A 13,075-nucleotide genomic window follows, 5' to 3' on the forward strand; every position below is an offset into this window, starting at 1 on the left:
GAGAACTATACCTCTATTTACCTGGCTATTTACAGCCTTCTCCCCTTGTAGGCCATATATGACTTTCCACTTTGAGGAGAAGCAATATAGATTTTTAGCTATGAAATGCAAAAAGAAACGAACTAACACAAAGAAAGGAGAAAGTCTGATTGCTGTGTGTTTATGTTTCGATCTGGGGAGAAAGCTCATATGGTAACTATATGCTAGGATTGCACTGGAAAAAAGTGGACAATGATATATTACCCCATTATCCTTATCCCTGCTTTAAAGAAATCAGTCAGAAGAAAAACATTTTTAAGTCATTTACTCAATTGCTTTAAAGTAATTTCAAAGAAGTTAATGCTCAGTGCCAAAAGACATAAAGGCTTTGCTTTGGTCCAAAGCATTGGACCTCAGCTCATGTTTCAGTTAGGTGTATATATGCCACATGTATGCCTGTTATTTGTCTTTCACAGTAAACACAAAAAGCTTGACAATTAGTGCTAATGAATTGCATAAGAGCAGATAAGAACTTACTGTAGATCACGTTCTCCAGGAGCTGCAAGACAGTCTCGTTTTAAGTCTTTCTAACTTGTTTCCTTCTCTTGAATGGGGCAGTTTTATTTAACACACAGTCCTTCATTTATGCTAAGATCAAGACAGGGATCTACAGAAATGCTATTAGAAACTCAATTTACAGTAACAGGCATCAGCAGAATCTGTGTACGTGCTTGGTGGTATCACAAGCCCAAATCCTACTGTTTTCTCTCTCAGTCCCTATTTTGGTCCTTCCATCCTCCTCCTTTCTTTCTGATCCCAGATGTATACCTTAAATCCAAATGCTGGGGTATATTCTGCTTTCCAATTCACTCTTGATCTTTATATTCAGTCTTCAATTTGTCTTCATTTTTCCTGCATAAAAGGACATCACAGCCACAGTGATATAAAAAAGAAAGCACACTGCTTTAAAACTGGTATTTATTTGTTGTTCTCAAAAGAGCCAGTGAATTTTCTCATCTTCAGGAATGCCTGAAGATGCCTGAATCTGTCCTTATTAGAAACTCTGAGAGTTCATTTTACTTCTCCCCCAGTTCATCTCAATATAAAATCTTTACACTCCTGTGATGTTCTAGAACAAATATTTCAGCTTCTTAAAGAAAAAAAAAAGAGAGAGAAAAAGCGAGGGAGAGAGGGAGAGATGAGGGGAAAGAGAATGTGAGAGAGAAAGTTAGCAAATAGCCACACTATCAAAAAATCCAAGTGCATTTCCCAGAAGGGAACATGGCAACCACCATTAGCCCAGAAGCACAAATGCAGTCTAGTCTTTGCTGCAAATCAACCAGCTGTCTCTCATAAGCAGATTTAGGACTTAATCAAAACTTAATTGAAAGTGTCTGTCTAACCACCTTTAAGCTAGAGGGAAATCAGACTCGAATTGTGTATTTGGCTTTTATCGCTGTGGGTTGAATCAAAATATCTGATATGAAAGATCAATAGGGAAGTGATTGTTCCTTCTGTGGATAGGGCAGATGACCTGCCCAGCTGTACCGACACTTCTGCAGAGCACCTGACTCCCAAACTCAAATACTGTGCTTCAAATCTTTATATAAAGGCCTATGCGCACCTGCATGCGCACATGCACATATGTAACAGTTTCGTGGTTTGCTGATCTGGGAGATAAAAAAGAGGTGAAACCTGATATTCGTGTTTTTCTCATTTTTTTCCTTCTTTCTTCTTCTTTAGTTTTAAAATAATAGTAAATAAATAAAATTTTAAGTTAAAATAAGAATACTGGAAAAAAAAAACCCTAACATCGTTATGGAGTTCAGAAACTATCTAACCTGCTTAAAAGTAACTTTGAGATAACTTTTTTCATTCATACACATTTTATCCCAGAGTTCCATCTAACAGAACTGGACTACATTAAACTTGTTTAGAGTCAGTTAAAATCTTACTGAATCCTGATTGGGCATGCCCAACTGCAGCTTCTCCAAGGTTAGTGTTTTTTGCATGTTTTTAAAATGTCTTATTTTCTTTATACCATCATCCAAGTCATTACGAAAAGTAATACATAGTCACACAGAGCCATACATAGATCGAGGGCCTCAACTATTCAGAAATTTTTCTAATTAAACAAAAATAATCTTTCAATCAACAATTTTTCAATGAGTTGCACATTCACTTCATGATGTTTACATCTAGGCTTTATTTCTCTGAGCTTGCTTCAGAGAGTCATATGGAATAACCAGAGCCCAAGTGTGCCACGTACTTCATCTTTATTCATTATGCCAACTAAACTATCTCGGAAAGTGATTAGATTGGCTCACGGTAATCATCTCCTAACTGTTCCATGTGGATTGTTTATTACTTTATCTTCTCTAAGTTTATATTCCTGCTTATCTCAAATCTGACACCTGCCAGAGGCTCATAGATGTTGCTCACAGATACAGGAACTTTAGAAGGTTAAAATCTAGACCAATGGGGAGAAAAAATATTTACTTAAAGCTGATTACAGGTTTGTTACAGAGCCCAGAAGGTTCAGCTGGGTCACGAATACTTTTTTCTGATTTCGATTTTCGATTTCTATGTTTCCCATTTTCCTGTCTCTCTAAATTTACTCATGCTCTGCAAATTCATGAGCATAATGATTAAGAGTTCAAAAATTACTAGAGCTACCCTTTTCTTAAGCATTGCAAGGAGAATTTAGTCAGATCTTGCAAACTTGCACATTTATCCCTGAAGAATCCTATAATGTTTTGTAGGTACATTCACCTATATGTCTATTTCCGTGTTAAAATTACATTTTGTAACTAGTGAGACACAATAAACATTTTTGCAGAAAAGCTATTGAACTAAAATTTAGCCTTTTCTGAATCACAGACTATTTATGTGCCTTCTGATTAGCAGTGAAAATATACTTCCTTTGTTTCCTTTCAGTTCTGGACCCAGTGCTTACTGTCTTCTGTGGCACTTCTTATTAATTCAAACTCCTATCCTGTTTTATCCCTACAGATTTGTTCTATTCCTTTGCATTCAGCCTCAGTAATATGTTATTTTTCCCCATTTTGTACTATTTCCATTTCATTTTCAAATCATTGAAGAGCTGCTGATACAGCCATTATGCCTGTTTCTACCCTTCCTGTTTCACCGCCACGCTGAGAGGTTGCAGTCATGCATGTAAAGCAATCTCCCTCGGCAGCTGCATTCCTTTAGCCTTGTGACTGTCTGCCCAAGAAATCCTCCATACCTGTTCCCTGTATTTGTGGAAGACGGCTTCTCAGAAATCTGTTCTCCTTATTCTGATGGCCCATTACCTCTTTTCCCTTAGAAAAGGGAACTCTTTAATAATCATTCTTTACCTGGTACTTTTGACTTCAGCTTCTTATTTAGTTCCATCCTGTTAATCAGAAGCTAACTTAAAATGGCAATTCTTAAAATCACAAAGTAAATAGTATTGACAATAACCTGCTCAATTAGCCCCAAACCCCGTAGTATCTCTTCCCCTTGTGCAGACAACATTTGCAGTGTTTACATTTTTCCTGCTAGTGTGATACCTCCGTTGTGGCTCATCACAGAATTCAGAGGAAGTATATTCAGAATATCAGAACATAATATACACACCCAAATCTTCATAAGCTATGTAATTCCTCAGAGAAAAAACAAGTGCATATATATTTTCATTAGACTATTTTATCTAGACTCTAGGATAAAATCATTCTTCATTAAAAATGAGTAAATCATTAACATAAAGTATGAATTCATGCTTCAGGACAAAGAAATCTTTACAGTTTTGGAAAGGTTTCAAGTATCATTCCATATAATCACTTTACTGATTATTTTTTGTAAAACTTCCCCTGTATTCTTTCTCTATAGTTCTCACTTGCAGGCTTTAACCAACACATGCTGAAATAAATAATAAACTTTATATTTTACTTCCTTCCAGACAAGGAATTATGGGAAATTATAAATACCTTATTTCAGACTCATAAGAGAAACCAGAAACCAGACTCACAGAAACCAGAAAGATCTAATCTATTCAGTATAAGCTCTAATTCCATTAATCATTATGTAGAAAGTGGGGTGTGCTATTTACTTCCTAGAGACAGCAATTATCAATTATCCTAAAAGCAAGTGCCTAAATAACTAAGGCATGGTTCTGCAAAGAGTTGCATATACTGTCCTAATTTCCTAAAAAAATGAGGCTTATGCCATTAACTCTATTAACCTGTAAGTTTCTCCCTTTTTAAAAATCTTCTGGCCAATTCCAAGCAAATCTGAAAGAGGAGTGCCTATCTCAAAGGCAGTGGCCAACAGAGAAGAGAGACCTAGACAAGTTGCCCCTGCAGGAGCGGCAAGTAGAGATCAGTATCACATGAAGCGAGGGCAGCCAGCTGGCCAAAGAGCATGTGCATAGCTCTGAATCCACCACAGCAATAGCCCCTCTCCCTGTCAGATGTGCAAGAGCCTTGGGAGGGAACTAAATGCGAAGAGAAGGATACCAGGGACATCTTAGAAAGATGTATAAAGCTTTAGGGTAATGAGAAAGTCCTCCAGTTATTGTAGTGGGGAATCATATCAAGTACTGATGATGTACTCCAAGCTTTGCGTTATATTTGTGGGAAACAAATCAACATAAATTCAAATGAAACAGACTGCTGTGGTTCTCGAGGTCAGGGAACTATTTGTAAGTTTGCTGATTTTGTGCAAACATGCAAGTTTCACTCTTATCACTCCTAGAAATAGTGAGAACAGCATTCCAAATAAGTCAGCTACTTTTGCCAGTAATTACAATTTTCATAGTAGAAAATAGCCTTTCTGTTTAATATGGGTAACATGCAAGTTAACAAAGAAATACAGTCTTTGCCAAAGTCAGCATCAGCAATACTGTTCAACATTAATGCTGATTTTCAGCTTACAACTATTTATCCATTATTCAACATCTGTCCTGGTCTGCAGGTGGGAGAAGATTAGTTTTCTCAAGAACACGATTCCTCTACTTAAAATATTGTAAGCAATCAAAATTCAAAAATCTGGAGTTTTTCCAAACATAGTAAAAATTGGCATTACCTTTCAACCTTGCATCTAGTGCATTCATTCTCTCATATTAAAATTTCTCTCGCAAATGCAAACTTAGCCAGAAGATCACTTGCTCTCAAAATATTGTTCATAAGGAGAATTAGGCTATGCACAATGTACAATGAATATCTTATTAGACAAACTTCACCTGATTTTCCACTTCTATTTCTGTTAACAAATTGATTTTCTTTTCTCTATTCAGTGGTTCTACTCTAATTATTTCCTGGTAACTAATTACAGTTTATGGAGGATTGTTTGGGAATTGATCATTATTTGTGTTGGTGATTTTACTACTCAGTCATATAAACAGCAATTTTTATTCTCCAATTGGGTAATATCAACTTAAAGTCAAGGAAAGAATTCCTTATTTCTAAAATATTCCTAAAATTTGTAGGAGATTCCTTGGAAATATTTAAAAATTATTTCCTCCCTCCTCATATACCTAACTGTGTGTGGATCCGAGAAATAAATGCTAGTATTTATCATACTAATAAAAAGATATTCCTTCTATCAAAAATTACAGGGCAAGCATACAGCAAAATAGATCAGATAAACACACATATAGTAGTATATTGAAGCAATGAGGTTTTCATCAATGCAGAAGAAAGTGCTATCAGCAATATAAAACCTAAGCTTTTCAGGTTTTCCTTGAGAGTTTTCAAGTAGGTGTACTTTTCATATGTTAAATTTGCTGCATCTTTCTTATTGAGCATGGAAAAATTTTCTCTGCTGTCAGTGAGGAAAGTGGATGATGACACAGTAGAAGTCACATGCCGTGCTCTGAGCAGAGTCTTCTGGACATTCCTCTTCTGAGCTTCCAAACAACATAGCTTCATTCAGATTCAAACCTTTACTCTGCAGGTCCCTCAGGATAGCTCTAAAGCTTTTTCTGCAGGAATTATTAGCATCTGTGATAAAATGCCATGGACCTTCCTACAGGAACATATAAAACTCAGTGAAATAAGTCATTTAAACAAAGAAGAAATCAATGGCAATGACATCATCATTGGGGAAAACAAAACCCTTCATGCTTTGGTGAGTATCATTATGGCCATGTATTTGTTTGTACATTTGGAAGCACCACAAAACTTCTTTCTCCTCCTAGAGGAACAGAAATGCAAACTCCAGGGTCAAATAGAAAAAAATGAACATGATGGTTGAACACAATCATCAAGGTGTTTATCCAAACAGAAGGCAGGATATGCTACAGCTAACACACTGGTAGCACAAGTGGGATGCTGTGGAAAAACACCAGTATGTGTAGGGCAGCCTTGATCAGCCTTAACAGCTCCTGCAATATTGCCCCAGGCCTTCCATAGTATTTAGCAGACATAAAGGCCACACACATTGTTCATGGCTATTGGTTTTGCCATCTCTGGTCTTGTTTTCTATATGATACCCTGACAACCATTCTCAGTCAGTTATGCGTGGTAAATACTAAAAACAGCTATAGACATAGCTTGCAGAAAGGCTTTCTATCATGGAAAGGAATTAACTCCTCTCCAGGTATCGCTAGTTCTAGCAGAGATGAAGGACACACTTGGAGAAAGACATGGAGAAGACTGCAGAGGAGAATAGAGACCCACATGCAAGTTCAGGAAGCAGTACAGCCTGGTTAACTCGGTTACTTCAATTAACTGCCTTAGCAGAGCTGCAGTTTCAAAATAACTTTGGGTGAACTAGGCCTGTTTCTGGTTTCCCTGAACTAGGAATGTTTCACCACTCTGTAGTGAAATCATGCCCTCAGGGCAAAAGTGACTTATGTTTTCCAGAATGTGCTCCTGACTAAACATCTGCCTAGCCCATCCCATTTACAGTGAGTAGGCTAGTGCTTTTACAAAGAACATAGTTATTAGAAAACTTTTGGCTTTATTTAACACCCTACAGAAAGAATAAGCATGAATGATCTCAAAGTATACGCCTATATATTTGGGAGTTAATTGTCAGAGACTCAGGAAAATCTAGCACTGTTTAACGTTCGCAACATTAACTGTAAGCAAAAAAATTAGTTTCAAATATTGTTGTGATCTACAACCACATAATTCTTTTTGAGGTTTCACAGGATTACATCAAAGTAACTGTGGACAACTGCTGATTCTTAAGCTGGTATTTTACAACATAATAAAAATATATATACCAAAAGTTGTTTAGAAAAAAAATAGAGCTTAAAGCTTCCCTAGATGAGCCATAAAAACACTGCAGAGTCACCTACACTGCCATTGACATTTACTGAGTCTGAAAGTGTCACACTGAAGAAAAGAATATGCAGGGTTCAAGGTCAAGCATAATTATTCAGAAGTTAACAGAAGCAGTGAGCCTGAGGTGGCAAGAGCATCTGCTGAGACCTTCTCCTGTAGCAAGGTCCCCAAAAAATACTGAAAGGCTTTTAAACTCCAAAGATACAAGTTTCATTGGCATGAAACTAAATGAGTTGCCTTTTTAAACAGAGAAGACAAGACAGGAGAGAGAAGGCAGAACACAGTAAAAATAATGCAGACACAATTCTTCCCTACATACTGTCGTTGTAGGCACATCTTTGCTTTTAGACTTGATTTTACCCAGTTCAGTAATTTTCTGAGTTACAGCAAAATCAGCCAAGTCACCTCTGGTCCTTAGGACGTTCCTTCCATCTCTTTAAGGCCAAGCTGGCTGCTCCCCGTCACCTGCTGCAGGTGCAGGCTCCATAACCTTCCTGCAGCGGGTTCAGTCTCAACTGGCCTTCATAAAGAAATGTAATACCACTGTGAGCAATAAATAAATAAATAAAAAGGAAAGTAAACAAATACTGCCCACAAGAGAAAGCAATAGAAAATGATAAACAAGAGAGTATGATGATACGTAGGAAACTCTTTACAAAGTGTACTCTATCACTTTATGTGTTTTTATTTATTGTCTCAAATGAAGATTAAATTGCTTTGCCTTCAGTATACTGCATAATTCAAGTTACCTATAGCACACATGAAAATAAGTCCTTTAACATTTCCTTACAAATTATGAACTCCAGAGACTTGAAAATTTGAAAAAAGCTCAAATTCTTTACCAAATAAATATATATATGAAAAAGAAAAGCTATCTTTTTCATTACCAGGGGAATTTCACAGAAGAGCAATCAATTGTTTAACTTCAAAGTGTTATTAGTGCTATTTAATGGAAAGCAACTTCAAGCCTCATCTTTTAGACAGGGTCTCTCTTTAAAATCTCCTCATTTATTGAAGAAAAAAGTAAGATGAAATTCAAATAGCTTTTCACTGTCATAACGGTAAAATAAATGAATACTTACACTAGAACACATGTGCAAACTTACAGCTACAGAATTTGGCTCCGTAGACTTTTTGTGATTTCTGCTACAATTTTACAAAATGATGAACATGTTCAGCAAGATATTGAAATTCTTCTGGATCAAACTGCAAACATAATACAAGATTTTCTCATCTACTAAATTCTGCTCTGTGTCCTACAGAATCTCACATCACTCTTGTCACCTCTACCATAAGAAATACCACTGGAAACTGTAAAATCAGTCCTGACAGTAGATATAACTGCTTCAGAGTTGGCTGTTTTTAAAAATTTGGCATATAATATCTTCTGTCAAAATAATTAAAGCCTTTTTGGAAAGGTTTTCCTGTTCTGTCTGTATTTCTTTGTGCAAGGTTGTCCCCTTGTCATTTGGAACCACATCCGTAACATTTTAATGGCAGTTGCTGGACTTTCCACTCTCAAGCTGAGCTTTCTCACATAATTTTGACATTTTTTGTTCCCCAGACTGAGCCTGATGAACAGTTTGGGTGGCTAATCCAACCCAAATAGCTATATCTGTGACTGCCAAAAGCAGCTCAATCAGAGCTACTAAAGCTGCTAAAATGTTCCAAATTCAGAAGCTGATTAAATGTATTTCAGGACTCCAACTATATTTCTGAACAAATCTAAAGTTACAAATTTTAGAAGTCACAAAATTTCACTCTTTGGTGGTGAATTATAAGTATTTTCCAGTTGTCTTCCATACTATGTATCGCTGCCTTCCTGCTACATCTTCAGTTGAATTGAGTTTCAGGCTAATAATGGGATACAGCAATTAGGCGAATGCATTGTGAGAATTGAATTGCCTCCAGTATTTGACTTGTGTTTATAGGCCTATCTATATACTAGTAAATAAAGTTAGATCCAATTGCCAAAATAGCTCGCCTGATCATGTCTGATCTAGTAAAACAAACAAGCAAATAAAATTCTATGTAGTAAAGAATACATACATTGAAAACTCAGTTTTCCTTTTGAGTTCCACAGTACTCTTCCATGGTACGTCACACTAAAAATATTCTGTCTTCCAATGCAATTACAGAATTGTAGGAGATGAATCTCCCCTATGGTCAGTAAAGCCAGCTATCAATGTCAGGTATGTGATCCATAAATATATCTCCTTAGTTCTAATTTGATGTCTGTCTCTCTTAGAATTTTCTATGAATCATTAATTCTGAGAAAAATTTGTCCTGAAAACACTGAAGTCAAAATAAAAGGTCCTGCAGCCATGTCAGATTAAGTCACCAACCTTGCTCATAGGACAAGTGAAACATGGGAGAGCCTGAGCAAGGCAGAGCTCCCAGCACTGCTCCGTGGGCAGAGCCACCACGCACCACACAAGCTGCACCCCAGGAGGGGGGGTCAGGGACCCCCCAGCCCTAGCCCTAACACAACAGCTTCACTCCAAAGTACAGCAGGATACAGAAGATGGTCTCCTTGGCCCTTTATTTCCTAGAAGACAGGATTCAGCGCTTTCAGGGTCTGCACCTCTGGAGCATACCTCTCATGGAAAACCCCTGTGGGCTGTGACCTGGAGCTTCCATGGTGCAAGGGTGCGACTGACTCACAAGGGTCTGATTCAGCGAAGGAAATGCCTCACTTTCAGGGTCTGCTGGGTATTTTGTTTTCTTAGAAAATTTCCTGCCTAGTCTAGTTGGCAATTACTTCCCCAGCAATAGGTAAATTCAAAGAAAAACAACACCATAGCTGCAAGCTGCTACAGTACTTCTAGCTAATGGATAGGCTGTCCAGACGTGGCAGCGCACGCACCTTTCATTAACCCCGCCTGGGTACTCACACTAAGGCTCTGACACAGCTGATCACCATCTACAAGGTTGCCCCAGGCAAAACATTTGGACACTTGCTTGAACAGAGGCTATGTGTAATCAGCTTTTTGTCAGAACCCACTAGTGCATCATACATGAAAATCAATAACAATTTCCCATTGCTGCCCAAGCTTTTATTATGTTTATATTTTAAATGAAATGGAGCTTCCTCTAAATCACTGCCTACCACTATGTTTTGGTACGCCACATGATTTGAGAATCTGTGTTTTCCATCTCTGTTGGCGTGTAGCATGCAGACAGAATATGCTCCCACCTTTAAAATGGTTTAGGTATACAAGCAGGGGAAACATACACACACGCATGCGCTTTGTTTGTATATAAATGTTCATGGAAATCAAATCATAGTTTGAATTTTCAGTTTTCTCTAATCAGTGGAAAATAAGTTAAACTTAATCATTGATTTCCAAAGCAAGTCTGCAAGCATTTTTATTTAATTAGGAATTACTAACAGTCTGCCAAAATCTTTCACTTGACCATGATCTGCTTCTTGCAATCTGCAGACACAACAGAGCACATCAATTGGAACGTCACCTGGAAGAATCACTGGACCCACTAAACAGTCATGCTCCTGGCCATTACACTGAGCTGTCGGAATAAAAACATGTTTTTTCTTCTTAGCTTCTTATTTCAGTAGGGATCAATTTACATTGTGCACATAATCTCTGAAAGACAGATTGACTTAGAGATAACCTAAAAATAAAAGCTTTAATTTATTTTTAAATCTTAAAGTACCTCTGAAAAGACATATTTTTCTTAATCTAGGAGGCAAGTCATCTTTTTATGCTTTCTGTTAATCTGTTCCATGAAAACAGACTGGAATTTTTGTAATTCTCTAGTTTATGAGGGTTTCTAACTAACTCTCTTCAGTGGAAATGGGACTTTTTCTCAGATTATTATCTTGGAAACAACTTAGTTGTGTTTTCCGCAGGTCAAGTTTCAAAGGTCTGAACACTGACTGAAGAGAGCAAGCAATATGGTGATTATTCTGGAGCCCACACAGCTGCCCATCAGAGGAGACTGCAAGGAATATCTTTTTGGACAAAGATTTTCAAAGTAATCAAGGATCAACAATTAGTAAGAAATCATTTCTTACAATGGGCTGTAACTATAGGTGGAAGAGGTCCTTTGAATGAGAGGACATATACAGTACTCACTTGAAGTATATGCCCTGTATGTCCAGACACCATCATGTCTATACACACACACACACAAAAAAAAATAATAATAATAAAAAAAGAAAAAAGGAAATTAACTGAAAGTCTGCCTGTAAATTCCATTCACTTTCACTTCTTTTATATGCACAGTGAACCATGCAATCCAGTGTTATGTCTGCAGCAAATAATCCATTCATTGCTTTCAGGTCTTATCTGCAGCATCCACGTCCATCACAAGCCAGTTTTACATCTGCATCACAAAAATATTCTGAATTCATGTGAACCCTTCAAGTTGCAAGTTTCTCATATTGAATACAACTACAGTTCATTTCTGTGCAATTAGGAGAGATTAAAATGATTTCATTCATTCATGACACTCAAGAGGCACAGAAAGGCTCTGTCCAAACAAAAATAAGTTCTTCCAATTTTTAAATGCCACATCATTAATAATATCGCTCTGGGCTTGGATGCAAATTGTGATAAACAGCTGCTACAAACCCATTTACTTGGCCTTGCTACTGGCCAAGGAAGAAGCTGGCTGAAAATAATTCAGTATCAGGGACAGACATACATATACACATTTATTTTATTCTACATTTTCTTTGCAATATATGTTCCAATATAATAATGTTTCAAATGTCTAAACAGACTAATGCTGAAGGGCCTGGAAAGTTGAACTAAAGCAATAAATATGCTATATCCTTTACCAAAAATGTAAGGATCAACATTTATGATACAGATATGTAGCAAGGCAGAGGACCAAGTTTAAATGATCTGAGGAAATTAACTGAGACATGTGCAGTAGGTTTTAGATAAGAAAATATTTAGATGTAATGACTAAAAGTTCTGATTTTTTTGGAGAGTGAACCCTCTTAGACAATGACATATAACCATTACTTCTCTTTGGACACTGTCACAACAATTACTTCTTACCGGAACACATCCAAAATACCTGATAAGGAACAACTTTGCACTAACGGGAAATGAGATGAGACAACTTTCCAGATTAAATCTGTACATTAAAAACAATGAGCATGTTCTTGTTTTAATGCTGAAGACTAGAATTATTGTAAATTTCTGCTATAGTATCTATACCTAAAGTATTTAAATGGCCCAGCTAAAAAAAAAACATTTCTTGCTTTATGAAATATTGAGCTCTGTTTGTACCATACTAGGGTAGCATTACAGAGTATTAAACTACCAGACATGGTTCTAGACACTTAGTCATTCTAGACATTTTTAAATTTTAAATATAATTTCTCAATTTGGGGCTCGAATATGTAGTTATATACATTTGCATAATTTCAAACACAGTTTGCTTAATGAAATATAGAGCTCTGTACCAAAGAACCAACACTTCAATTTTCAATTTGTAAGTCATTCTACAATATTATATTTTATTTTCAGTCACTGTATACCTGATACCTAATCCCCATTTGATTGATGAGGAAAGGCATAAACCTTTCAAAACAATAATATTAACAAGGGCTTCTTGTCCTTCACTTTTATGTGGCATCATAAAATTGCACTGTATTTTCTGATATATGAAGTGAACATAAACCAGTCTTGTAGCATTCCATGCCACTCATCTGTAGAGCTATAAATACATTTTTGTTTCATTTACAGAATTTGAAGAGCATAGAATTCCTTTATCTACAAAAAATATGTATTTTCACATTTTCCCTTGTTGATCAAAATTAACTTTAAAAATCTCTACATCTGAGG

This window comes from Rhea pennata, chromosome 10, assembly GCF_028389875.1.
Source record: "Rhea pennata isolate bPtePen1 chromosome 10, bPtePen1.pri, whole genome shotgun sequence".
Classification (NCBI taxonomy): Eukaryota; Metazoa; Chordata; class Aves; order Rheiformes; family Rheidae; genus Rhea; species Rhea pennata.